The sequence below is a fragment of the Tamandua tetradactyla genome, chromosome 25 (assembly GCF_023851605.1).
Source record: "Tamandua tetradactyla isolate mTamTet1 chromosome 25, mTamTet1.pri, whole genome shotgun sequence".
In the NCBI taxonomy this organism is placed as follows: Eukaryota; Metazoa; Chordata; class Mammalia; order Pilosa; family Myrmecophagidae; genus Tamandua; species Tamandua tetradactyla.
Genome location: NC_135351.1, coordinates 2,544,382 through 2,569,315, shown reverse-complemented (window position 1 = coordinate 2,569,315; position 24,934 = coordinate 2,544,382). Strand labels below are relative to the sequence as shown.

General features: G+C 39.1%; 1 long non-coding RNA gene across 1 annotated transcript; it reads left to right on the top strand.

Moving 5' to 3' along the window:
- The first annotated feature begins 941 nt into the window (after window positions 1-941).
- Window positions 942-24,249, top strand: LOC143669322 (uncharacterized). The gene is made up of 3 exons (XR_013168859.1): window positions 942-1,456; window positions 5,460-5,625; window positions 24,112-24,249. It is a non-coding gene; the product is annotated as an uncharacterized LOC143669322 (long non-coding RNA).
- The last annotated feature ends 685 nt before the right edge of the window (window positions 24,250-24,934 follow it).

The window sequence follows — 24,934 nt, the reverse complement described above, 5'->3', positions numbered from 1 at the left end:
GCAGCACACAAACATACAAGTGTAGCTGCTCAGGTCTGGATTGGCTTATGAACTTCCAGATGAAGCCTAAAGGAAAACTGAAGTGGCAGCTGGGGATGACTGAAGGGAAAGAAACTGGCATGAGCTGACAGGGCAACCTGCCAGCCAAGGACAGGGTAATAATTAGCACATCTGGCTGACAGCTCAAATCCATGAGTTTAGCCTTACTACATGAGGCCAGCTGAGCCAACCAGCCATGGATATCTTAGAGATGACAAACCGTTCCCCAACATCTATTTTTTCCCGTTTTCCCCTTTTGGATCATCAGGTTGGCTGTTGGGCACATGGTCAACCAACTCCAGATTGCATTGTTTGCCTTGCAGCTGGTTGTGGCCACGTTTGAGCCCATGAACTGAGTATAAGTAATATCTTTTTTTCAAAGACATCTATTGGAAATTCTTTCTTGCTAGTTGAGAAATGGTGAAGATTGGAGGAAACTTGTAAAGCAGGTGCTGTGGTTAGTGCCCCCCACCTTAGACCATTCATCTCTGGACTGTTACCTAAGTGATAAATAAACTGTGTCTTATTTGGGGGATCTTTGTTATAGCGGTTCAGTCCATATCTGGTTAACACCCTGCAATAGTTGCTTACTTGCCACAAGGACCTGCTCAGTAGCAGTAGATGAGTGTAAGTGAGACTTCCCATGTGTCCTCTGAAGCATTTTTTTTTTGCATGGGCAGGCACCGGGAATTGAACCTGGGTCTCTGGCGTGGCAGGCAAGAACTCTGCCTGCTGAGCCACGATGGCCTGCCTTGGAGCATTTTTTTGCACAACAATTTTAAGGCAGGGAGTTTGCTGACTGTGGGGTCTGCAGAGAAAAGACATTTGTTCAAGTCTGATGTTTCCTAGGAAAAAGCTCTGCCCTCAAACTACTCAAAATCAAGCCAAAATTTTTCATTAGACTTTATTATTATTTGTGTTAAACTGTGGGGTAGGAAAGGTTTATTTAATTCTCTTTCCTCTGCTCACCTGCTAAAAGAGATGCAAATCAGTCAAAAGTCATACAGTCGGACAAGCAGGGTAGAACTTTTCTTACATTAGAAAGTCAACTGAATGTACTTTCTAGTTTTTTACTTTCTTATTGCTTCATGGCTCCTTTTACAGATTGGAAGTCAGAAGAAATAGACTCACTGAAGAAGACTAAATTAATAAATTGGCAATAGCAGGATTCTGGATTAATTAACTGTGCAGAGGAAGATGCTTGGCGAAATAGTGATGGTCTTTCTCCCGGCTTCCTGGCTCAGGAACACAGCCTTCCTAAGCTATTGCTTCCCTCCCTTTTCTTTCCTGTGTCTTCTCTTACTTCCTCTTCTTCCAGGCCTAGAGAGAGCCAAACACTCCGTGCAGCATCCTGTCCTTGGATGGGGGAAAGGGTTGCAGTATAACTGTCCCAGGCAGACATCCACCAAGTTCCAAGGTGGGAGGGAATGAATATTCCTTACTCTTATTTATAATTCTATTGATATTAATTGTATATTGATAATTCTAATAAATGATAATTGCATAGTAATCATAATTAATCATGATAAGGTGTATATAATCAGTATTTTCTAGGAAATGGAAAAGTTGTTTGTTTTTAGAAAATGATAAAATTATTTAAATGCATTTAAGAAAAAGTTGATAGATGTTTATTTTGTTGACAATTGGTCCACTCAAACTTTCCAAACTGCTGGGTCTCTTTCTCCAGAGAAAGAATGAATGTCTACCTACACATGAATTCTGTTTACTTTGTGTTATGCAAAATTTGAAAGATACAGTAAGATGAAGTACACAAGAAGGAAAGAGTGCCCTGAACATAGGATTAGAAGTCAGAAGAAATAGGCTCACTTCTTTTTATTTGCTGTGTATATTACCAACCTTACAGGTTGTTGAAGGATCAATCCTCATTGTAGATCAGTAATGGATTAGAGACCCTGTCCTGATCAAGATGGCAGAGTGAAATCCTTCAGGACTCTGTCCTCACTCATCCCCCAGAAGCTTTAAACAACCAGCAAGAACTGGCAGAAACATCTTTCACAAAACTACAGAAAACAGTTAAAGTCCTGCAGTGATAAGGTGAGAACTGACTCAAAATAGAGCCACTTAAAAGCGGTAAGATCTCCTTATGCTCTGGCTGCTCCTACAGCTCACCAGTTCAACACAGAGCTAACCTACACTCCCAGTGCTGAAATTCCTGGTCCTGACTCCAGAGGTAGCAGAATAACCCTTGTGCACATACTTGGAGCATGTACGTCTGGCCCCGTCTATCTGGTGGCAGCCTGAGGGACCCGCTGTCCCAGAACGTGCCTCCTGTGTAGACGGTGGCTGACCAAGCTCTTCTACAGAATGCTGAGACAGCAGTGTGGTCACTGCTGGAGCAAGGGACTGCTGGCTGTAGGACATACAGTGCAGTGGCCAGGACCGTGAGGAAACTATTTCCTAGGATAAAGAGACATTCAGAACTCTGTGAATAGGGGAATTTTTAGGTTTTTGCATTGCATGTGCAACCCAAGGCAAGATATATGCACAGAAGGGATGAGTGAGCCCCTCTACTTTGACCTTGAGCTGTCCTCTGAATTCATTGTATGGAAAAACCCTGAAGGAGAGCACTCCCACAGGTCAGTCTGCAAGGGCGGGGAAAGATGTTTTCTTCTCCTCCTTCCCCTCCTCCTCCTCTTCCTTTTCCTCCTTCCCCTCCTCCTCCTCCTTCTTTTTCTTTGTTAGTCCTGGTAATCAAAGGAACCTCTGTAATAAGGCTTGGATAAGTTTGGATACAAACTTAAGGAACAGATACCTCAGCGTCTAAATTTGAGTGATAAACCATTAAAATATCAAAACTTCCAGGTATCAGTAACATACAAAACATACAAAGAAACACGAAGTGAGGTGCATGCAAAGGAGATTAAAACATGAGATCCCATCAATAAAGAAATTTATGAAAATGAACTAAACAGAGCTAAAGATGACAGTAACAGAAATGAAAAGTTATCTAGAGGAGTTCAACAGCCAATTGAAGCTGACAGAAGAGAGAGAATCAGAGAATTTGAATATGAAAGCATTGAAATCCTTCAGTCTGTGGATCAGAAGGAACAGCGATGGGACGTGAACAGGGCTTGAGGAGCCTGGCGGAGAGCACCAGCTGTACCAATATGGGCAACGTGGGAGTCCCAGGAGAAGAAAGAGTCAGAGAGAATAGTCAAAGAAATGATGGCTGAAAGGTTCCCGAATTTAACGAAAAGACATGACTTTACACATCCAAGATGTTCAACCAACTCCAAACAGGATAAATCCAAACTGACCCATGCTGCGACGTATTATACTCAGACTTTCAGAGGCTAAAAGTAGAGCATTCTCAAAGCCACAAGAGAGAAACAATGTGTCACACCCTGGGAAGCCTCCACAGGATCAAGTGCTGATTTCTCATTCAAAACCATGGAAGCATAAAGGTAGTAGGGTGGCCCATTTAAAGTGCTGACAGCACAGAATTGCCAACCAAGAATTCTATATCTAAGGAATCTGCTTTTTAAAAAGGAGGAGATCAAGACATTCTGAGGAAATTCAACACCACTAGGCCTGTCCTACAACAGATGCTAAAGAAATTTCTGCAGGTTGGAAAGAAAGGGTAATAGACAATACACCTAAGCCTAAGCTGCATGAAGAAATAAAGGTCTCTGGTTAGGATAGTAACAGGGGTAAAGTAATACTGATTTTTCGGTTTGTAACTCCACTTTTTTTTTACTTCCTCTAGGATCTAAAAAGCGAATACATAAAAAATAGATAAATCAATGGTTTGGGGTTCACAAGGTATAAACAGGTAATGTGTGATAAGAACTACATAAAGTAGGGGGACAGAAGGATTTAGAATATAGTTTGTGTATACCATTAAAGTTAAGTTGGTATCAAAGCAAATGAGATAGTTATAGACTTAGGATGTTAAATTTAACTCCCATGGTAACTGCAAAGAAAATATCAGAGAATATGCATGCTTATAGAGAGAAAAAAATAAAGTACAAGTTGCTGCAGTGCGGGGGGGGGCGGGGAGAGGGCAGAAAAACGAGAAGCTTAATGGGTGGGGGGTTTTGTTTGGCGAGATGGGTGGTAAGCATTCCACTATATTACGATTGTGATTAATTCCACTGAGTGTTATACTTGGGAGTGGTTGAGACTGGGAAGTACATTTTGTATGCATTTTCCCACAATTAAAAAGAAAAGAAAGCGCAGACAATGGCAGCTAAATGCAATGCATGATCCTGGATTGCGTCTAGCAAGGGAGGAGAAAAGGGGCATTATGAGGATACAGGAAAAATTGGAATATAAACTGTAAGCTTTCTATCAATGTTAAATTTTTCAAACTTGATAACTGCATTTAAACTGGGTACATAAGTGAATATCCTTGTTCTTAGGAAATGTGCATGGGAGTATTAAGTGTTCAAGGTTCGTGACATATACAAATCACACTGAGTGTTCAGAAAACGGATAGACTGATGGATTAGATAGATAGACAGATAGAATGATACAACAAATTTGGCAAAATGTTAACATCAGTGGACCTGGGTATCTGAGGAGATCAGGGCATGCTGGCATTCTTTGCCTGGGATTTGTATTAATTTTGTAACTCTCCTGTAAGTTTGACAGTAATTCAAATTATAAAGTTAAAAGGAGAGAGAATGGAGTAAACTATGGGTGACATGGGATACTAGCTACTCCTTTTATGAGCCAGCCGTCACCTTTGCCTCCTTTGCTGCCCTATGCATCTATAGGACAGAGATTCTTTAGGAATTGTAGGGAAGGTTTTGACATGGGGAAAATTAACTCAGTGCTTTGCTCTTTTTTAGCCATAACATTTGGTCTATTTTGCAATTAATGTTAATACAATGTATGAAATTTCTACATTTCCCCAAAATGGGAATATTTGTAAAGGTTGTGAAGCACTATTCTAAGGAAAAGATCTTTACTTAGATCTTAGGGCGTAGAGATCTGTGAAGCACCCCCAAATTGTATATGAATCTGTACACCTGGATGTGAGTTTTTCTGAAGAGACGCTGTTAACCTTTGACTCCCCAGGATTCCTGCTCCAATTGAAGCATCACTCAGTTCCATGTTCCAGCTGCGTGGCCTAACTGATCACTACCTACCGAGGGTTGTCTGCACGGGGATAGTGCTGTGCATCAGATTGCCTTCCTACAAGTGGGATGCAGGGTTATGTGCTATATATCATTCGGATGAGGAGGTCATGGGATGAGGCCCTTTCATCAAATATGGGATGACTCTGACTTTGGACTGCCTAACTCCTGGATGTCAGATGGCAGCCAAACTCATGAATCTTTCCTCTCTACTTGCCATTACTTCACCTCTCTTTCTCTCTCCTCCAGACACCATATGGAGCCTGGCCCCCTCTTCAGCAGGCCCTGCCCTTGACTCTAAACCCTCATTTTTCCCAGGACCAGTCCAAGATTACATTGTGAGGAATCAAGGATGAGCGTGTCGTTGTCTCCGTGCCAGTATCTCCATGTGAAAAGAAGCAACTGCTTCCATGCCTCTCCTCAAGAAGACCCAAATTATTTGACCAGGCTGTTCCCTGACTGGCAAGGCCAGCAGCCATTGAAGGTAACCTTCCTAAATGAAGGAATTTAGGGGTTTACACCATGATGTCTGTTCTAGTTTGCTAGTTGCCAGAATGCAATATACCAGAAACGGAATGGCTTTTAAAAGGGGGAATTTAATGAGTTGCTGGTTTACAATTCTAAGGCTGAGAAAATGTCCCAATTAAAACAAGTCTAAAGAAATGTCCAAACAAAAGCATCTAGGGAAAGATACCTTGGTTCAAGAAGGCCGATGAAGTTCAGGGTTTCTCTCTCAAGTGAGAAGGCACATGGCAAACACAGTCAGGGCTTCTCTCTCAGCTGGAAGGGCGCATGGTGAACATGGCATCATCTGCTAGTTTTCTCTCCTGGCTTCTGGTTTCATGAAGCTCTCCGGGAGGCATTTTCCTTCCTCATCTTCAAAGGTCACTGGCTGTTGGACTCTTTGCTTCATGGTGCTGAAGCATTCTCTGCTCTCTCTGAATCTCTCATTCTCCAAAATATTTCCTCTTTTATAGGACTCCAATAAACCAATCAAGACCCACCCAAATGGGTGGAGACATGTCGTCCCCTAATCCAGTTTAACAACCATTCTTGACTAAATCACATCATCCAGGGAGATGATCTCATTACAGTTTCAGACATACAGTATTGAATAGAGATTATTCTACCCTTATGAAATGGGATTTATATTAAAACATGGCTTTTCTTAGGGGGCGTGCTTCCTTTCAAACCAGCACAATGTCTCAAAAACATTGGGCTTGGACTTGAAATATTTGCTTATTTTTTAAAGTTGTTCTCGTTAAAGGAAGACACAGAGCCAAAACACACCCTAGAGATATTGGAAAGAACCTTGTTTGAAGGACCTGTCCCTTTTCTCACCTGACAGGCCCCCAAGGGTCCCACCCTCCTGACCAAGGGAGATGGTCCCTGCTCCACTGTGGTTGGTGTGGAGACACTTAGAGGTTTAACTTCCTATGTGGTTTAAGTTTGGGACTCGTCAACCCCTCATGAGATTTGGGGCATTGAGCAGGTGGATGGGAGAGGGAAGATGATTTTCTGTGGGGAGAGATATCCCCAAACCCATCTCCTCCCCACCCTTGGGAAGGGGAATGAGATTTCCGACTGGGGAGCACAGGAACAAACCTGAGAACAGGAAAGTAGGATTATCTGTGGATATGTCCACAGAAGATTTCCTCTTTGTGAAGGACAGATAACTTGTGAGACAAGTTTGGGTTTGGGTCCATGTGTGGGCCCACTTCACATACTTTTAGTTAACTAGAAATTTGCCATATTTCTTCCTACAATATAATTCCCTTTTAAACTATTCCAAGGGTAAAGAAACTCACACACGCCATATCAGTACCGGGGAGATTGAGAGGACTGGATGACCCAATGAGGTGCTTTATTCCAACTCATCTCTTCCAGCAGAGAGGGGGGCGTGCAATACTTGAGGAACGATGTCTTGAAGTCACAATAGGATAGGCATTTACTGGAGGGCTGATAGAGGGAAATGACTCTCAATGCTGGGAGACCCTCCAGAGAGACAGAGGGAAGAGTGAGTACAACCACCTCTTCTGGGGTGCATCTGGGTCCCATCTGAAAGTCCCTTCCTGCATACAAGGAAGTTTTATCCTTAAAACTTGCCCCTCATTTGCTGTAGTGCAGTGTGCAGACAAAACGTCTCTCTGCAGGAACATTGCCACTTTCACTTTGTGCCAGGAGGAATTCCAGGGGCAGGGACAAGGAGTAGGAAAGTGGGAGGAAGCACTTTGGAAGCTGAGGTCCAGGCAAATGACAACAAGGAGGGAATGTGTTGCTGAATTTGTGAGGCCACTTCACTTTGTTCTTAATCAGAGAAGACTTTCTGGAAAAGTAAGCCCGAAAGTTCCAAAGACAGGGAAAAAGAGCAGACCTCCAAACTTCAGGAGTAAGAGGCAGAAATGGTTGCTGGTTGCTCGAGGAGCACCAGCAGGCCTGCTCACTAAGAAACATTGTGAAAATGGAGAAGGGAGCAATGAAAGGCATGTTAAGGTGCTTCCAGGAGTATAACAGGAAAATGTGGCTTGACTATTGTTGACTTGGGGAAGAAGGAAGAGAATGGAAGAGTCTGGGAAAGGAATAGAAGAGCCTTCACTCCACCACACTTCCCAGCCCCTTCTGATTCTGAACCACAGAGGGAGGGAGGAATGATAGAGAAGACAGAAAATAAAGTAGTTGATATGGAAGATATAAAGCGAAGCTAACAAACAGCATACAAATGTAAAGGCGATATCTTTCTTATCTCCAGCCCTTTCACTGAGCATTGCCTGAAGAAAGCAGGGTTCTACTTTTAACATTGCTTTTTCTACCTCTGATTCAAGGTGGTAGGCGGCATTAGTCCTCATTGTTTAATTTACTACAGTGGGTCTGGGCTGCTGTCAACAAAGTACAAAATCATTACACCCAGCGGTGTGGGAATCTCAAGTCTGTCTCAGTTTATGTCTCAGACACTATTTAACATAATCCTTCAGGAAACACTTTTTCTTTTCTTTTTTTTCTTCTTCTTCTTCTCTTTCTCTCCCTCTCTCCATCCTCCCTCCCTCCCTTCTTCTTTTTTTTTTTTTTTTTTTTTGCTACTGGAGTCCTTCTTTTCTTCTCCCAACTTTTCATCCTTACTTTTCCTTCTCCCAAACTTCTAAAGGTAGAAGTTTATCAGGAATTTGCCTTAGGCTTTCTTTCCTTACTTACCACCCTTTCATTAGGCAGTTTCAGGAACATTCATCACTTTGTTATCATCAATTCTCCAATAACTCCAAAAGCTACATCTACATAAATTTGAGCTTCAAATCCACCCAATATCTCCACTGGGAGATCTCATTGGCATGTCAATCTAAACATGATCGTTCCCTCAAATCTTCACTTTTTAAGGCATTTTCCTTCTCAGTAAAGAGCACAGTTACTTCCCAGACCTTCATGTTAGGAACTTTTAATCATTTTTGACAGCTCCTATTCCCGCACATTCGTGACCAATCAGCCACCAGGTTCTGCCGTTTCTGCCATCACACATATCTCATAAATCCTCCGTTCCCTCCCTTGTCACCATTACCCAGACACCAGCCACCAGTAGCTCTCATTTGGAGCATCCACCCATGTTTCCTACATTTTATTTTGCAGATTGTGTCCAGTATTTTTTATTGTGAAAAATAACATATATACAAAAAAGCAATACATTTCAAAACACACGGCAACAATTAGTTGCAGGACATATTTCAGAGTTTGATAGGTTATAGTTTCATAATTTATGTTTTTACTTCTAGCTGCTCCATGACACTGGAGACTAAAAGAAATATCAATATAATGATTCAGCAATCATACTCATCTGTTAAATCCAATCTTCTCTGTTATAAATCCACCTTCTCCTTTTATCTTTCTCCCAGTTTCTAGGGGTATTTGGGCTATGCTTATTCTAACTCTTTCATGTTGGGAGGGGTTGTCGATGATATGGGATAGGTGGATGGAACTAGTTGATGTTCTGGAGAAACCAGATAAGGTTTCAGGACTTATCTGGCCTAGGAAACCACCTGAAGGTTGTAGGTTTCTGGAAAGTAATCCTGGTTCATTGAACCTTTGTAGAATCTCACATAGAGCCTTAGGTGTTCTTTAGGGTTGGCAGAAATGGTTTTGATTGGGGTTTGGCAAACTATGATAAGTGGCAATGTTTAGTTGAAACTTGTGTAAGAGTAGCCTCCAAGTAGCCTCTTGACTCTATTTGAACTCTTTCAGCCACTGATTTCTTATTTATTACAGTTCTTTTCCCCCTTTTGGTCAGGAAGGCATTGTAGAATCCATGGTTCCAGAGCCAGGCTCAACTCTAGGAGTCATATCTCATGACACCAGGGAGACTTTCAAGACAGATCATTTTTAAATTAAAATAGTATCCTGCCAAGCCACTTGCCCTTAGGATGAGGTTTAAAATCCTTAATGTGTCTCTCTTTGATCTGACACTTGCCACCCCATTGTCACTATCCACTCTCTTTGCTCCACTTATCCAGTACCCTAGGCTTGGCCCAGCTCCTGGAACATGGGCAGATACTAAAGTAAGCTGGCTGAAGCCTCAAGGGGATAGACTTGAGTTAGTTGCATTGAAGAATGTATTGATATTCCGGGCAACCAGGGGCAGGAGTTGGTTGTCAGAAAAAATGATTGACCTGCTTCCCTGAGAAGTCTCTGTACACTGGAGATAGACTTGCGTATATCCAAATTGATTCAAAAGCTTAGTGGACTTTCAGGGTACAGGAATGCAAGTGGTCATATGGATGATGTCTCAAGCTGTGAAGATCTCACTATTCATGTGGATTTATTTTTCTAATTGAGATCTGATTCTTAATTCATAGATCATACCACTTCCCACGTAATTCTGAAAGTCTAGTGAACACCATCACTCGCTTAGCATGCTTCTAAGAAGGACAAATGCATGTCTCTTAGGAGATGTGATTTAAAGTCCTACTGAAATATAAAAATCACAAGAGCATGTCCTGAGTGATATATATAAATACACTTGTTAATTATTACTGGAAAAAGCATGACTAATGCTGGAGCAGATGTTTTAAAAAACAAAAGGTCACAAGCATTTTCAGATGATTAAAGCATTTATTTATGTAGCAAATTTGCATCTGGGTTGCTTTGCCTTCTCTGCCTTGATCTCAGTCTCTTGCATGTGCACAAAGAGAGGGCCATTGATGGAAACTGCCGTTAATTACCCAGACACAATATTTGCAATAGAAGTGGTAAGAATCAGGCGAAGTCTCTTGAATATGATTGTTATTTCAGATACAAGGTGAATGGAAACCTCAAGATGTTACAAATTACTACAAACCATTGTAATGAAATTGGCTGTCTACATAACAACTTGAAAATAAAAGCCTATTCTCTCAGAAAGGCTCAAGAGGGTGCAGTGATTTATTTTGAGTTGACCTTAGGTCAATTGATAACAATTCTGAGGTCTTTTTTTAGACGCATGTAACAAGACTACATACCTTAAATGGTGCAGACAATTTGGGAAAGTATTTGGTAGTTTATTAAGATGTTAAACATTTTAACATTTGTTTAATTAACAAATACATTTGATTTTTCTCAAGGCCCAGCAATTCTACTCCTAGATAAATGAAAAACATACAACTACACAAAGACAGCAGTGACTTATTGTCCCATGTACATTCAGGTAGAGGGTCTCAAGGCCACATAAACACAAGTTGGGGTCCTAGCCCTTGGCAAGCACACATACAAAGTGGCCTCTGGGAAAAGAGGGAGGCGTGTGGCAGAACTATTGGCAAGCTGCCCTCTTACCCAGCCTACTCTCTAATTGCTGGAAGCCCTAAAGGAAAATGTCAGGTGTTTTTGAGCACTGATCTTGTCTGGCTCCAAGGACCCGGATGCCATAATCTGGAAGTTACTGAAGGCAGAATAGCTGCAGGAAAAAGAGAAACTGAACTTCTTTAAGGCCGGGAAAACACAAGGATGAAAGCTGGATGAAAAGGAAACCCAGAAAGCAGGAGAGTTGCTGAGCAAATCATCTCTGCTGGGGAGGAAAATTTGCATAAAAACAAAAAGAACAGGACTCCAGACAAGGAACAAAGGAAAGGAAACCTTCTCCTGGAGTTTCACATAATAAAATAATCTTAAAACTTATCGTGCATACTCAGGGCATGAGTTCTGAAAGACCTGAGAAAACATGAACAGTTAAATTCAGACTACTCTGAAGGTACAGTTTAAACATTGAGGAAGTTAACTGAAGGTTCAGTTAAACATTGAGGAAGACCCCTAATACATGGCCAATCTACACTAAAAACCAGGACCAGAGGGAGAAACTGACTTCCAGAGTTAGCACATCGAAATGATCAAATGTCAGACATCAATGAAAAATCCCAAGCCATACAAAGAAGCAGGAAGAGATAGCTCAATCAGGGGAACAAATGAAAACGTTCAGAGGAAACCTAGCCACTGGAACAACTGATCAGAGGTGTTCAATCAAATCTCTTAAATAAATTCAAGGTGCTAAGGGGGCTTATGGATAAAAATAAGCTAAATATGAATATAGAAATAAAGTAAATAAAGACGAGGATATGTGAACAAAAAGAAGAATTAGAAAGTTTAAAAAGGAACACAACAGAATTTATGGGGATGAAAATCAAAGTGATGGAAATTAAAAATATGGTATAGGTATCAACAGATTTGAAGAGGCAGAATGAGGAAACTAGAAGGACACTCAAAGTCATACATTTGTATAAACAGATAGAGAAAAAAAATGACAGAAAATGAGCCGAATTTGAGGGACTTGTGGGTCAACATTAAGTGCATCAACATACACATTATGGAAATCCCACAAGGAAAGAAGTAAAAAAAAAAGGTCAGAAAGAATGTTTGAGGAAATAAACACTGAAAATTACTCAGATGTTGTGAAAGAAATAGACATGTTCAAGAAGTACAACATGGTCTAAATGGAATAAACCCTATAGATCTACTCTAAGACACAGAATAATCAGAATGTCAAATGCCAAATAAAAAAAGAGAATTCTGAAAGCAGCAAGAGAAAAATGATTCATCTCATACAAAGGATCCTCCATGAGACTAAGTAGAAGGCAGTGCTGTGGTACTGAAAGAGAAAAACTGCCAGCCCAGAAATCTGTATTGAGAAAAAAATAGTCTTTCAAAAATGAAGGAGAGTTTAAAATATTCACAGATAAACAAAAACTGAGAGTTTGTCACCAAAAGACACGCCCTACAAGAAAGATTTCAGGTGGAAAGGAAAGCACAGGAGATACTAGCCTGGAACAGTATAAAGAAGTGAAAAACCTCCAGTAAAAGTAATCATGTAGGTAAATGTGAGAATCAGTAGTACTCTATCCTCAGTATATAATTCTACTCTTTATTTACTCTAAGATTTAGAATACAATTGAACAAGAAATAATTATATTTCCATATTATGGACTCACAATATACAAAGAAGTAATGTGTGACAAAAACATAAAGCTGGATTCATTTCCTGGGCCATGCACCCCACCCCCCAAAACAAAACAAAATAAAATACACAAAACAACATAAAAAGGGGGGATGGAGGAGACATAAGAACAGACTGTGTATGCTATTAAAGTCAAATTGGTATCTTTTCAAACGAAATGTTATAGACTTAGGTTCTTTAATACAAACCACAGAGCAACAGCAAAGAAAGTATTTATAATATAACAGAAACAGAAATGATAAAAGGACCAATCAGTTACATTACAAAAGGTCAACTATATACAAAATAAGATTGCAGTGAAGGAAAAGAGGAATGAAAAACATATAAGACATATAAGAAAGAAAGGACAAAATTGCTTAAGTCCTGCCTCAGCAGTAATTACACTGAATATAAATGGACTAAACTTCCCAATCAAAAGACTCAGATTGACAGAATGGATAAAAAAAACATGCTCCAATTATATGCATTCATTTACAGGAGACTCACCTTGAACCCAAAGACACCAACAGCTTGAAAGTGAAAGGATGGAAAAAATATTCCATGGAAAGAGAGGTGGAATAGCTATACTAAAATCAGATGAGATAGACTTTAAAAGTAAAAAACTGCTACAGCAGACAAAGAAGGACACTATATATTAGTAAAAGGGTCAATCAGTTAGAAGAAATAATATTCACAACTATTTAAGCACATAACTGCAAATCCCAAAAATACATGAGGCAGACAATGACAAAACTGAAGTCAGAAATAGATACCACTATAATCATAGTTGAAGACTTCAATAAACCACTTTAATCATAGACACACTAGCAAAACAGAAGACCAATAAGAAAATGGAGCACTTTTCCCATTTTTATAGTATATAATACTATAATATATAGTATTATATAAACAATACTATAAATTAACTAGACCTAACAGGTGTATTCAGAAAACTATACTCCCAAACAGCAGAATACACATTCTTCTCAAGTGCCTGTGGATCATTTTCCAGGGCAGACCACATGTTGGGTCACAAAACAAGACTACATTTTCAATGATTGCAGTTATTTTTCCAACCCAACTTAGCCCCAAGACAAAAAACATGCCTGCCATGGAGTTACCAATGAGTTTAATTAGGAACTTATGAACAGGAGAAGATTCTTCCAGATGTGGCTAGTTAGGGAATGGAAATCACTGCTCCACACAAAAAGAGAGAGAAGAGAGCCACAGGAATGGTTTATAAAGGTTTAGGTCCACAGGGTGTAACAGCGGAGATTCAGCAGAGTCTCGTGAGATTTGATTAGGGAAGGGAGTTTTAATGACATTCTTTACTCCCTAGGGCTCTCTTGACCTTCAATGTCTGCCCCATCCTGTATGTGTGCAGTGACTTGTTCTCCAAATAGGGGAGGAGGCAGGGCCCGGGCCCTGGGCATGCAAAATTATGCAAATTTATAAAGATTGAAATATACATTGTGGTCTTTTCTGTGCACAATGGAATAAAGATGAAAATAGACAAAAGAAGGAGAACTGGAAGACCCACAAATATATGGAAGTTAAACAACTCTGTTAAGCAATCAATAAGTAAAAGAAGAGATCACAGGGGATATCAGGAAATATCTTGAGATGAGAATGAAACCATAACATATCTAAACATTTATAGAGCTAAAGGTTCACATTAAAGAACTTAGAGCTCATTACAGACCTAACCCTCAGTTCGAGGAAAAGAAAGAAGAGCTAATTAAATAACTACACAAAATGGACAAAGCCTAGGAACACACAAACTACCTACACTGATTTAAGAAGGAAAAAGATTTCAACAGACCAGATCAATAAAAGTAAAGAGATTGAATCAGTAATCAAAAACCTCCTGACAAATAGTACAGTTATAAAAAGATGCTATCATCTATTGTAATAAATGTTCCACACCAATGCTAGTGTTAATAATAGGGTAGTACATGGGAATCCCATACTATATGCATGATTTTTTTGTAAACCCATAACTTTTTCTAATAAAGGGGAAAAGAAACCCCACAAAACCTCCCAACCAGATGGCTTCACTCAGGTATAGTCAAATAGTCAAAGAAGAATTAATACTAATCCTATTTAAACTCTTTCCATTATATGCTATGAGGCTGGCATTACCTTAATAACAAAGCCAGATAACTATACTATAAGAAAAGAAAATTACAGAACAATTTCTCTTATGAATATAGATGCAAAAATCCTTAACAAAATGCTAGCAAATCAAATCTAATAGCACATGAAAAGAGTTATACACCATGATCAAGTATGGTTTAGCCTAGGTATGCAAGGTTGGTTCAACAGAAGAAAATCAATGAATGTAATACACCCCATTAATAGAACCAAGGGGGGAAAAATCACATTATCATACTAGTTAATACAGAGAGGCATTTGACAAAATTCAGCACCACTTCCTGATAAAAGCACTAAGAAAAGTAGGAATAGAAGGAAACATCTTAACATGATGAAAGGCTATTATGAAAAACCCACAGCTAACATACGCCATGGTGAAATACTGAAAGTTCTCCCTCAAACTTAAGGAACAAGGCAAGGATGCCCATTGTCACCACTGTTATTCAACATTATACTGGAATTTCTATCCAGAGCGATTAGAGAAAGAAATTGCTCTAAGAGTTTCTATCCACGGCAAGAGAAATAAATAACAGGCATCGAAATGGGAAAGGAAGAAGTAAAACTGTCTGTATTTATTTGCAGGTGACAAAATCCTAATGAAAGAAAATACACTACTAATAAAGCTAATAAATTCAGAAAAGCGGTGGTATAGAAGATCAATAGACAAAAAATAGTAGTTTTTTATACACTAGTAATGAATACTGTGAAAGAATATCAAAGGGGAAAATCCGTATACAATAGAAACAGAAAGATTTATATATCTAGAAATAAATTTAACAAAAGATGTAAAGGATTTGTATAAGGGAAACTACAAAAAACTGCTGAAAACCATCAAAGACCAAATAAAGGGAAGGACATTGGGTGTTCAAGGATTGGAAAACTAAGTATTGTTTGGGTGTCAGTTCTACCCAAAGCAATGTTCAAATTCAACATAAACCTAATCAAACTCCCAACAGTCTTCATTGCAGAAATGGAAACACCAATCATCAAATTTATATGGAAGGATAAGGGGCCTGAATTGCCAAAACCATTTTGAAGCAGAAAAAAGTAGTTGGAGGACTCACACTTCCCAATTTTAAAATTTATTTCAAAGCTACAGTTATTTATATGTCTTTGGCACAGGCAAAGACATATAGACCTATTGAATTTGATTGAGAACATAGAAAAAATCTTCCATTCCATTGTTCAATTGATCTTTGACAAGAGTGCTAAGTTTACTCAGTGGAGAATGAATAGCTCTTCAATAAATGGTTCTGGGAGAATATGCAAAAGAATGAAGGTGGACTCTTACCTCACACCACAGTAAAAATTAAATCAAAATGAACCAATAGGTAAGTATAAGATTCAAAGACTATAAAACTCTTGAAAGAAAACACAAGGAACAACTTTAGGACCCTGTGTTAAGCATTGGTTTCTTAGATTTTACACCAAAAACATGAGTTAAAGAAAGAAATAGAGAGATGGAATTTAATAAATATTTTAAAAATTTGTACAACAAAAGAATATATCAAGAAAATAAGAATATAACCTACACTATAGGTAAAATATTTGGTAATCAGGGATCTGCTACTCACTTAATATCCAGAATATATAAAGAACTCCCACAGCTCAACAACACAAGTACAAACAACCTAATTTAAAAATGGGCAAAAGACTTGAACAGATATTTATTCAAAGAAAGTATATATGAATGATCAACAAATACGTGAAAAGATGCTCAACATCACTAACTATCAGGAAAATGGAAATCAAAACCACTGTGCGATACCATCACACCCCCACTAGAATGGCTACTTTGAAAAAACAGAAAATTATAGGTATTGGATAGGATATAGGGAAATAGGAACACAAACATTTTGGTTGGAAAATAAAATGGTGGCACAGCCATTATGGAAAATAGTTTGGCAAGCCCTCAGAAAGTATAGAATTATCATACAATCTTGCAATCCCACTTCTGGGTATATTTCCAAAAGAATTGAAAGCAGGGACTTAAACAAATATTTGCACACTAATGTTCATAGCAGCATTACTCACAACAGCCAAAAGGTAGAACAGTCCAAGTGTCATCAACAGATGAGCAGATAAGAAAAATGTGGTGTGTGTATATATATATAAATATATATTCAATGGAATAATAATATTCGGCAGTAAAAAAGGAATGAAGTTCTGACATATGGTCTTAGATGGGTGAACATTGAAGATACCATATCACATTGAGTGAAATGAGCCAGACACATAAGGAAAAGTACAGTAGAATCTCTTTTATATGAAATAAGTAGAATATGCAAATTCATAAAGTTAGAAACTAGAATACAGGTTACTAAGGACCAAGTGAGAGAGGGGAATGGATAGTTAATGTTTACTTAGTACTGAGTTTCTGTTTAGGTTGGTGGAAACGTTTTGGTAATGGGTGGCAGTGATGGAGGCACAACTTTATGAATGTAATTAACAGCACTGAATTGTATAATTGAAAAAGGGACACAAAGGCTAATTTTAGTTTGTATATGATTTACCACAAAAAGAACTTCATAGAACTGTGCAACAGAAAGTATGCACCCTAACATAAATAACATAAATGTTTTATAATAAAAATATTGTTGTGCCAATTGTAGCAAAGTTACTCCACTAATGTGAAATGTCAATAGATAAACTGTGTATGTGAAAAAGGAGTATATGGGAACCCTGGACTTTCTGCATGTTTTTCCTGTAAAGTTACTGCTCTAATTTAAAGAAATGCATTTCAGATGCATTTAAAAAACTCAGCTCTAGTTTTTTAGCTTTAGAGAAACTCTAGCTTCTCTAAAGAAGCTCTAGTAGCAAGTCCCTCCCAATTAAACTTTAGGAATTTGCCTTTATGTGAAATACCTATGCGTCTGTAGGTGTGGCAGAGATGGAATGTAAGGATCTCAACCTAACAAGTAATTAATGATCAATTAACTTGTTTGCCCATGTTCTTCTGAAGAAAATAACTTACATTTTTTAAGATAAAAATAACATGCTCAACAGTTAAGATGTAAAGAAGATACACTCTGTACTCCGTGGTGAAGCTATTAAGGAAGAATGAGGCATTTCTAAAGGTACTGGCTAAATAAAAGAAGCAAAGTGATGGAAAATAAATGAAAAAATATAAAAATTGCACAAATGTGTACATCATGTATGTACATATGTTTTTCTTTACATAGGAAAGTGTTTGGAAGGATATGCCAAGTTTCCAGCAGTAATGTTTTTTTTTTAATGTGTGGGGGGGAGTGGAAGTAGTTGAGGAGGGGGTAAGGCAAAGTCTCTCATTCATTTAGTTTGGATACTTCTGGATTGCTAGATTTTTAAAAATATACATGCATTAATTTTGTAAAGGAAAGAAAAAGAACTTCAGGAGCCCGGGTGACTGGTTGTCTCTTTGTAAGACTAGGGAAGCGGGCTGAGTCGTACATGTAGCTGAGACAGGTCTGGCTATCCAACCAAGGTCTTTAACTGCTCAAGAAACACATGGCTTTATGTCCCAGTGGGAGGGTGGGGGAAATAATCTCAACTTGTGTGAGGGTATAGTACCTTATTCTGGAACACTGACCACATAGTAGTGTATTTGGGTCGTGCAGATGTTCACTGGGCATTGAAGATTAATAAGGAATGGTCTAGCTAATGAAACACTTCATTGAAAATGCTGCCTACTGAGTTATGAACATTTTACATCACAGCCAAGACTGGCTTCACGCATTGTGCAACAAGGTGATTGTTTATTGTGAAGAGATATGCATTAGAGAAATTTACATGATAGATTGAACCTGATGGTTTTAAAAGATGGATTTGTTTCTTTGATCCTAAAAGGAGTTATACTCACAAGCACTAGCGAAGGATAGTTTCTGCCAGCCTTTCCATTTATAACCTAACCCTTTATTTTTAGAAGGCTACAGTAGTTAAAAATTTTTCTTGCTCCAGGTAAAAATCTCTTTAGAAAACTTTTGCCCACAACTCTTTAAAGCCTTTCTGAGACACTCATACATTAGGATAGAGTTGGCTGTACAGCTTTCTAAATGTGTCTGTATCCCAGGGTTCCACCAGAGTCTATAGTGGAGAATCTCTTGGTGAAGCCTAAATATCTTCTGTTTTCAAAATTCCTATTAGCTTGGATGTATTGATCAAAATTGGTCAATATTGTCCCATTGGCCAGCAAATTGACCTGTGGGGCCAAATTTGGCTCTCAGCCTATTTTTCCACAGTCCATGAGCTAAGAAGGGTTTTCACATGTTTAAAGATTGAAAAACAATAAAAAATGAAGCAGGATAGGATAGGATTATATAGATTAGAATAGAAAGATTAGATGAAACTAAGCTGTAATATAATAAAATATAAATCACATAGTATGTTTCATTTCATGAGGTTTTTGTTTCAGTTATAAATGTATGTAATGGGTTGTGATGTAAATATATTTTTCACTATGTGTGGTAGTAAAAGAAACATTTGAAAGATATATATATATTGTGCTGGTTTGAAAGGATTCATGTCCCCTAGAAAAGCCATGTTTTAATCAAAATCCCATTTCATAAAGGTAGAATAATCCCTATTCAACACTGTATGTTTGAAACTGTAATCAGATCATCTCCTTGGATGATGTGATTTAGTCAAGAGTGGTTGTTAAGCTGGATTAGGTGACGATATGTCTCCACCTATTTGGGTGGATCTTGACTGATTTATTGGAGTCCTATAAAAGAGGAAACATTTTGAAGAATGGGAGATTCAGAGAGAGCAGAATGACAGAGCCACGAGATGCAGAGTCTACCAGTCAGCAACCTTTGGAGATGAAGAAGGAAAATACCTCCTGGAGAGCTATAGGAAGCCAGGAAAAGAAGCTAGCAGAGGATGCCATGTTTGCCATGTGCCCTTCCACTTGAGACAGAAACCCTGAACTTCATCAGTTCTTCCTGAACCAAGGCATCTTTCTCTGGATGCCTTAGATTGAATATTTCTATAGACTTGTTTTAATTGGGTCATTTTCTCGGCCTTAGAATTGTCAACTAGCAACTCATTGAATTCCCGTTTTTTAAAAAGCCATTCTGTTTCTGGTATATTGCATTCCGGCAGCTAGCAAACCAGAATATATATAAATGCATTTATAAATCCTGATAGATGTATTTGAAGTGTGCTTGGTTAGTGATGAGGTTGGTGACGTAAGGGTGTTGACATGGGAATGGTGACATGAGAGTGGTGTTGCAAGGGTGGTGACATGAGCTGGTGAGATGAGGCTGGCTTCTACAGGGTGTGAGGTTGATGATGTGGGGTGGTATCATGAGGTAGGTGGTGTGAGGTAGTGGGGAAATGAGGTGGTGACGTGAGGTCAGTAACGTAAGGTTGCTACGTGAGGTTCTGACTCAGCTCCATGCAGCCTGCAGGTCCCCATTACCAGCCCCGGTAAGATAGGCTTTCCCTCTGGCAAGCATTTCCCCAGCACCTGCTGCCGGCCTTAGACTTCACTGGGGGCAGCAGAGGTTGCAAAACAATAGATAACTCAATTTCCATCTGTACAAAGCTGACAGCCTCCTTGGGGGACAAGATTAACACCCACAAAGCAATTATGAGCAAAGTTGCAGAAGTTAATAGTGCGGGAGTTCAGAGGAGGGGACAGCTGTGTGTAGTTGGTCCTTCATTGGAGCCTAGCATCCTGAATCTCTAAATTCTCTATGGCCCCTAGCATTGTGCTGGTTTTCTAAAATGACTATGCAGAGCACATCTGTGTGTCTGCTCCAAACACTGATGTCACCTCCTGGTGAATCAGACTGGATACTCTGGGTCATTGGCTTTCTCAGGAGTGGGAGGTTGAAGAGGTAGGACACAAACAGGCTGCATAGCCTTGCTGGCCCCAGGCCCAAAACTGAGGCCCCAGCCCCTATAACTTCCATAGGAGAGGTGAGTCAAAAAAAAAAAATCATAAAAGGGAAAGGAGAGAAAAGATAAATTGACAGTCTGAGCTGTCAGGGCCAGTTCAAGCAGCCTATTGGCTCTGAGCAGGGGGCAGAGAGGAGAAGAGAGGAGAGACAGGTGGTCCGCAGGATGCCACTCCCCAAGGAAAAACTGAAGCACCACTAGCACCTCTGCTTGTCACATATCAGCTCTGCTTCCTACCACTGTGGTCTGATAAATGCCCTGGTTCCTGACCTAAACAATGGGGAAGCTTTGACCTTCAACCCCCACCTTTGCAATCACTGGAGCTTCCCTTAATTGGCAAGATGGGCCAGGAAATCTTAATGAGGAAGATGGGATGAAACATGCATTGACATGTGGGGCATGCCCAGAGCAGAGGGGAAGAGCCAGCAGGCCAGGGCACCGGGATGCAGGGAGGTTTAGCAGACCTGGAACTGGGAGGAGATCACATCAGTGGTTAAAGGAGAAAAGGGGGCCTTCCAGAAAGGATTTAAGCACAGTTGCTGCATAATTTTGATTTATTCAGCACACAATATTTTTTCTTCATGGCTGAACTAAATGTGAAGCCTTCCCTTGTAACTCCACTTCACACCCTCCAATCTTATAATTTTAATTGTTTGATTATTTAGCCTTTGCTGCTCATTGAAGACCTCTTAAATGGGTCTCCCACAACTTCACCTTCCCAGTTTCTCACACACAGCCCTGGCTCAGAGAAGACAGACAATCAACTTTAATAATAAATGAATGAAGGAAGGAATTCTGTGGCTTTTCAGTTATCTTCCAATAATATAAAGAACTCTTAAGCAATGGATGGGTCAACTTTGAACCATCCACTCAGGTCTGAGAAACAAAAACTATCCTGAGCCTCAGGGACTCAATATAGCTGTAGATAAGAACTCATATCAAGATTTTGACTCATATCCAGTTTGCTTTAATTCAAACCCAAGTTTCTGGCATTGTGTTTTGGTGACGGATCTTGTTCATCTCAGTGGTCTTCAAACCATCTGCCAGAGGAAAAGAATCCTAGAGGCACGCAACGTACACTTGCTCAAATTCGGATGGTTTAATTTCATTCCATTGTGTAGTAGTTGAATGTAGATATGAATTTTCTTTTTAAAATTAATACTCTTTTCTTCAGACAGGCTTAATTGGCATGAGTCAGAAACAATTTAAACTCTTACTAAAAAGAAGCATAAATGAGGGACACCCTTTTCTCTCACAAAAAAAACATTTATTTAAACTGGAGTTGAGTGACTCAGATGCAGAAGGACTCATGAAGCTAACTCCCTAGACTGTTTATCAAGGAAGAAATTGTTGCCACTGTCAGGTGCAAGATGAGTTGGGAAAAAACCTTGATCTTCTGAATGGAAAAACCTGCAGAATGGCATTAGGCTGCATCATTTGCTCAGTGAAAGACTCCATGGCTTAGTGCCCTGACACAAAGGGTTCACTATTCAGAGAGAAGGATGGGATGTTGAGCAATCATTGTCCAATTTTACGCTGAACTGAAAGTCTAGATTTGGGTCGATGAGCCATGCAACTCAATATTCCGTTTCCTAAGGTGATGATGGCTCTAAAGAGCCAAAGATGATGATGATGCTGCTGATGAAGATGATAGTGGTACCTCCTCTATTTTCTAGAGTTTTGTGGTTCCTGAAGTGCTTTTACACAGTTACCTTGTTGGGCCTTACTTCTCCTTTGTTAGTATGAGCAGGGAACTATTACTAATCACATTGAAAAGATGAAAAATGAAAGTTCAGAGAGACCAAGTAAATGACTCACTGGGCTAGATGGAGCCACTAATCCATTCTTGAGCCAGTTGCTGGTACTAGTGTGATTGTTCTGGATTATTTGAGACAGATCCCTGTGTCCATGAAGGCAATGCTAGTGGGAAGGAGGCTATTTGGTAGGCAATAACTCTGTCTGCTTTACATACACACACAATTATGAAGAGAGGTCACAGACATTGCCAATGTGCAGTCTGCATCTGCATTTAGCTTTTTTTATATGATAAGACATCACCTTTTCCATGTCAATACAAATAATCTACTTTATTATTTTCAGAGGATTCAATCGTTCTATATTATGCATATATTGTAATTTATGTATGACTTCCCCTACTGATGAACATCTGTATATTGTTTGTAATTGTTCACTGTTGCAAACCTTGAACATAGGTGGAAATATAACTGCATATATGTGAGATAGTTTTCTAGACTCTTGATTCTTGTATTTCTAATTTCTGGGGTAAAAAGGACCACAACTCTTAAATTATGATGGATACCTCTAGGTTGCCCTTCAAAAAGATGGTAACAATGCATATTTCCACCAAAATGTAAGCAAGGGTCTTTTTCCACACCCTTCCACCAACTCTGAAAATGGATAACCTTTGATTTTTAGCCATTTGATTTCTGAAAAATTATAACTGATATTAAATTGCTTCTATTTTTACTATTATGTTGAATGTCTTTTTATAAACTGATTACATATATATTTTTCTATAAATTGCCTTTTCATATTTAATATCTTTTTTATTGGGTTAGCTGTCCTTTATATGAATTTATAGAAGTCTTTATGTATTTATCATTTTGTTTAACCTTTTAAATCCAATCTTTTTTTTTTCTTTATTATAGTTTCTCCATTTGTCAGCTTGTTTCTCAACTTGGGATAATTACCCATATTCTTACAGATTCTGGAACTATGAGGTCTTTTGTTAATAGCTGATATGTCAAATTAGGCATTATCACATTTTTAAAACTTTTTCCCTTAGTTTACAGTGTATTCCAGATTTATTCAGGTGGAATATGCTGTCTCATCAATGGTTTCTTATATTCGTTTTCAATGTAATGTTGGTTTTCAAAAATATAGGGTTTAGCAGTGGATATTTCCTTCAAACAAATATTACATAGAAAGATAAAAATTACTTATAGCTAAATATATTAAAAAGTTAAAGGTTATTTTAGGAAGCTAGGATTAGGGAGAAAAAACTATAATTTCCTTTTGCCCTTGCAGTAACCCTTCAGGCACCCTCTTTAAATACAAGAAAATTCAAAGAAGTTTGGAAAACTTTTGAGCTGTAGAACAAATTGAAAACATGAGAGACTGGATATAAGGCCTTTCATCATCTGATTCCAACATATCTTCCCAAATTTATCTCCTGTAACTCACTTCTATATTGAAGCCTTCTGTTCCTACAGGATTGAGTGCTATTTCAGCCTATTTCCATTTGGGTCTGGTTAGAAACCAATCTAGATATTTATAATAGAAATAATATAAACAGGGAATGTGTTACTTGGTATAGTATTTTGAATTATGTACCCCAGGAAAAATCATATTCTTAATCTTAATTCCATTCCTGTGTGAACCCATTTCAAATAGAACCTTGTGAAGATGCTATTTTCAGTTAAGGTGTGGCCATTTGAGGCAGTATGGGCCTTAATTCTCTTGCTGGTGGCCTTATAGGCAGAAGGCAAAGGAAGGAGATAGAAGCTGAAAGTCAATGGAATCCAGGAGAGGACCTCTGCATATGAGGGGGAAGTCAAAGTAACCAAGGATTGCCAGCCAGCCGGAATGCTACCAATGCCAGAAGGAAGCAAGACTCAAACTGTGAGTTAATAAATTTCTTTTATTAAGCCAAACCACTGTGTGGTATTTGTCATGGTAGCACAGAAATGGAATGGAATGGCTAAAGAGCCCAAAAGCAGCCAGTGAGGCAATCCATGGGTTATCACCAACATGAAGGGCTAGAAGGATGCAGAAAGGAGAGGGGTTCCCAGAATATAGTGGCCAGAGTTGCCTCGTATATCTGCAACCAAGCCAGTCCTGCCCAAAGAAGGAGATGCTGAAGCCACTGGTGATCCTGCCTGAATCAGAGAGACAAAAGAAAAAATACCCTGGCTTTTCCCTCCTCCCTGCCCTCTAGTCTCCCAACCATGCTTCCTATTGGCCAAACCTACCAGAAAACCCGAGAGCAAGGAGCACTAGAAAATATACTTGTCTGTGATGTATGGTGGGCAGAGAAGTGTGGGGACTGGATACGAAGGCAGAAAGGCAAAGACTAGCACAGCTACTTCATATCTGTCCTAGGTGCATACTAATGAAGCAGGCCTGGTTTGGTATCATCGTCCTCTCACATTCTACCTCTCCAATATCCAATTCACTTCTTTTCCTGATCATTCCAGATTTTAGAATAATCTTTTCTATGCCGAGAACCTGTGCTCGTACATCTCAGTGCACCATTTTCATGCACTGCCTCATGAGTGCTTTCCTTGTGTTAACAAGGTTT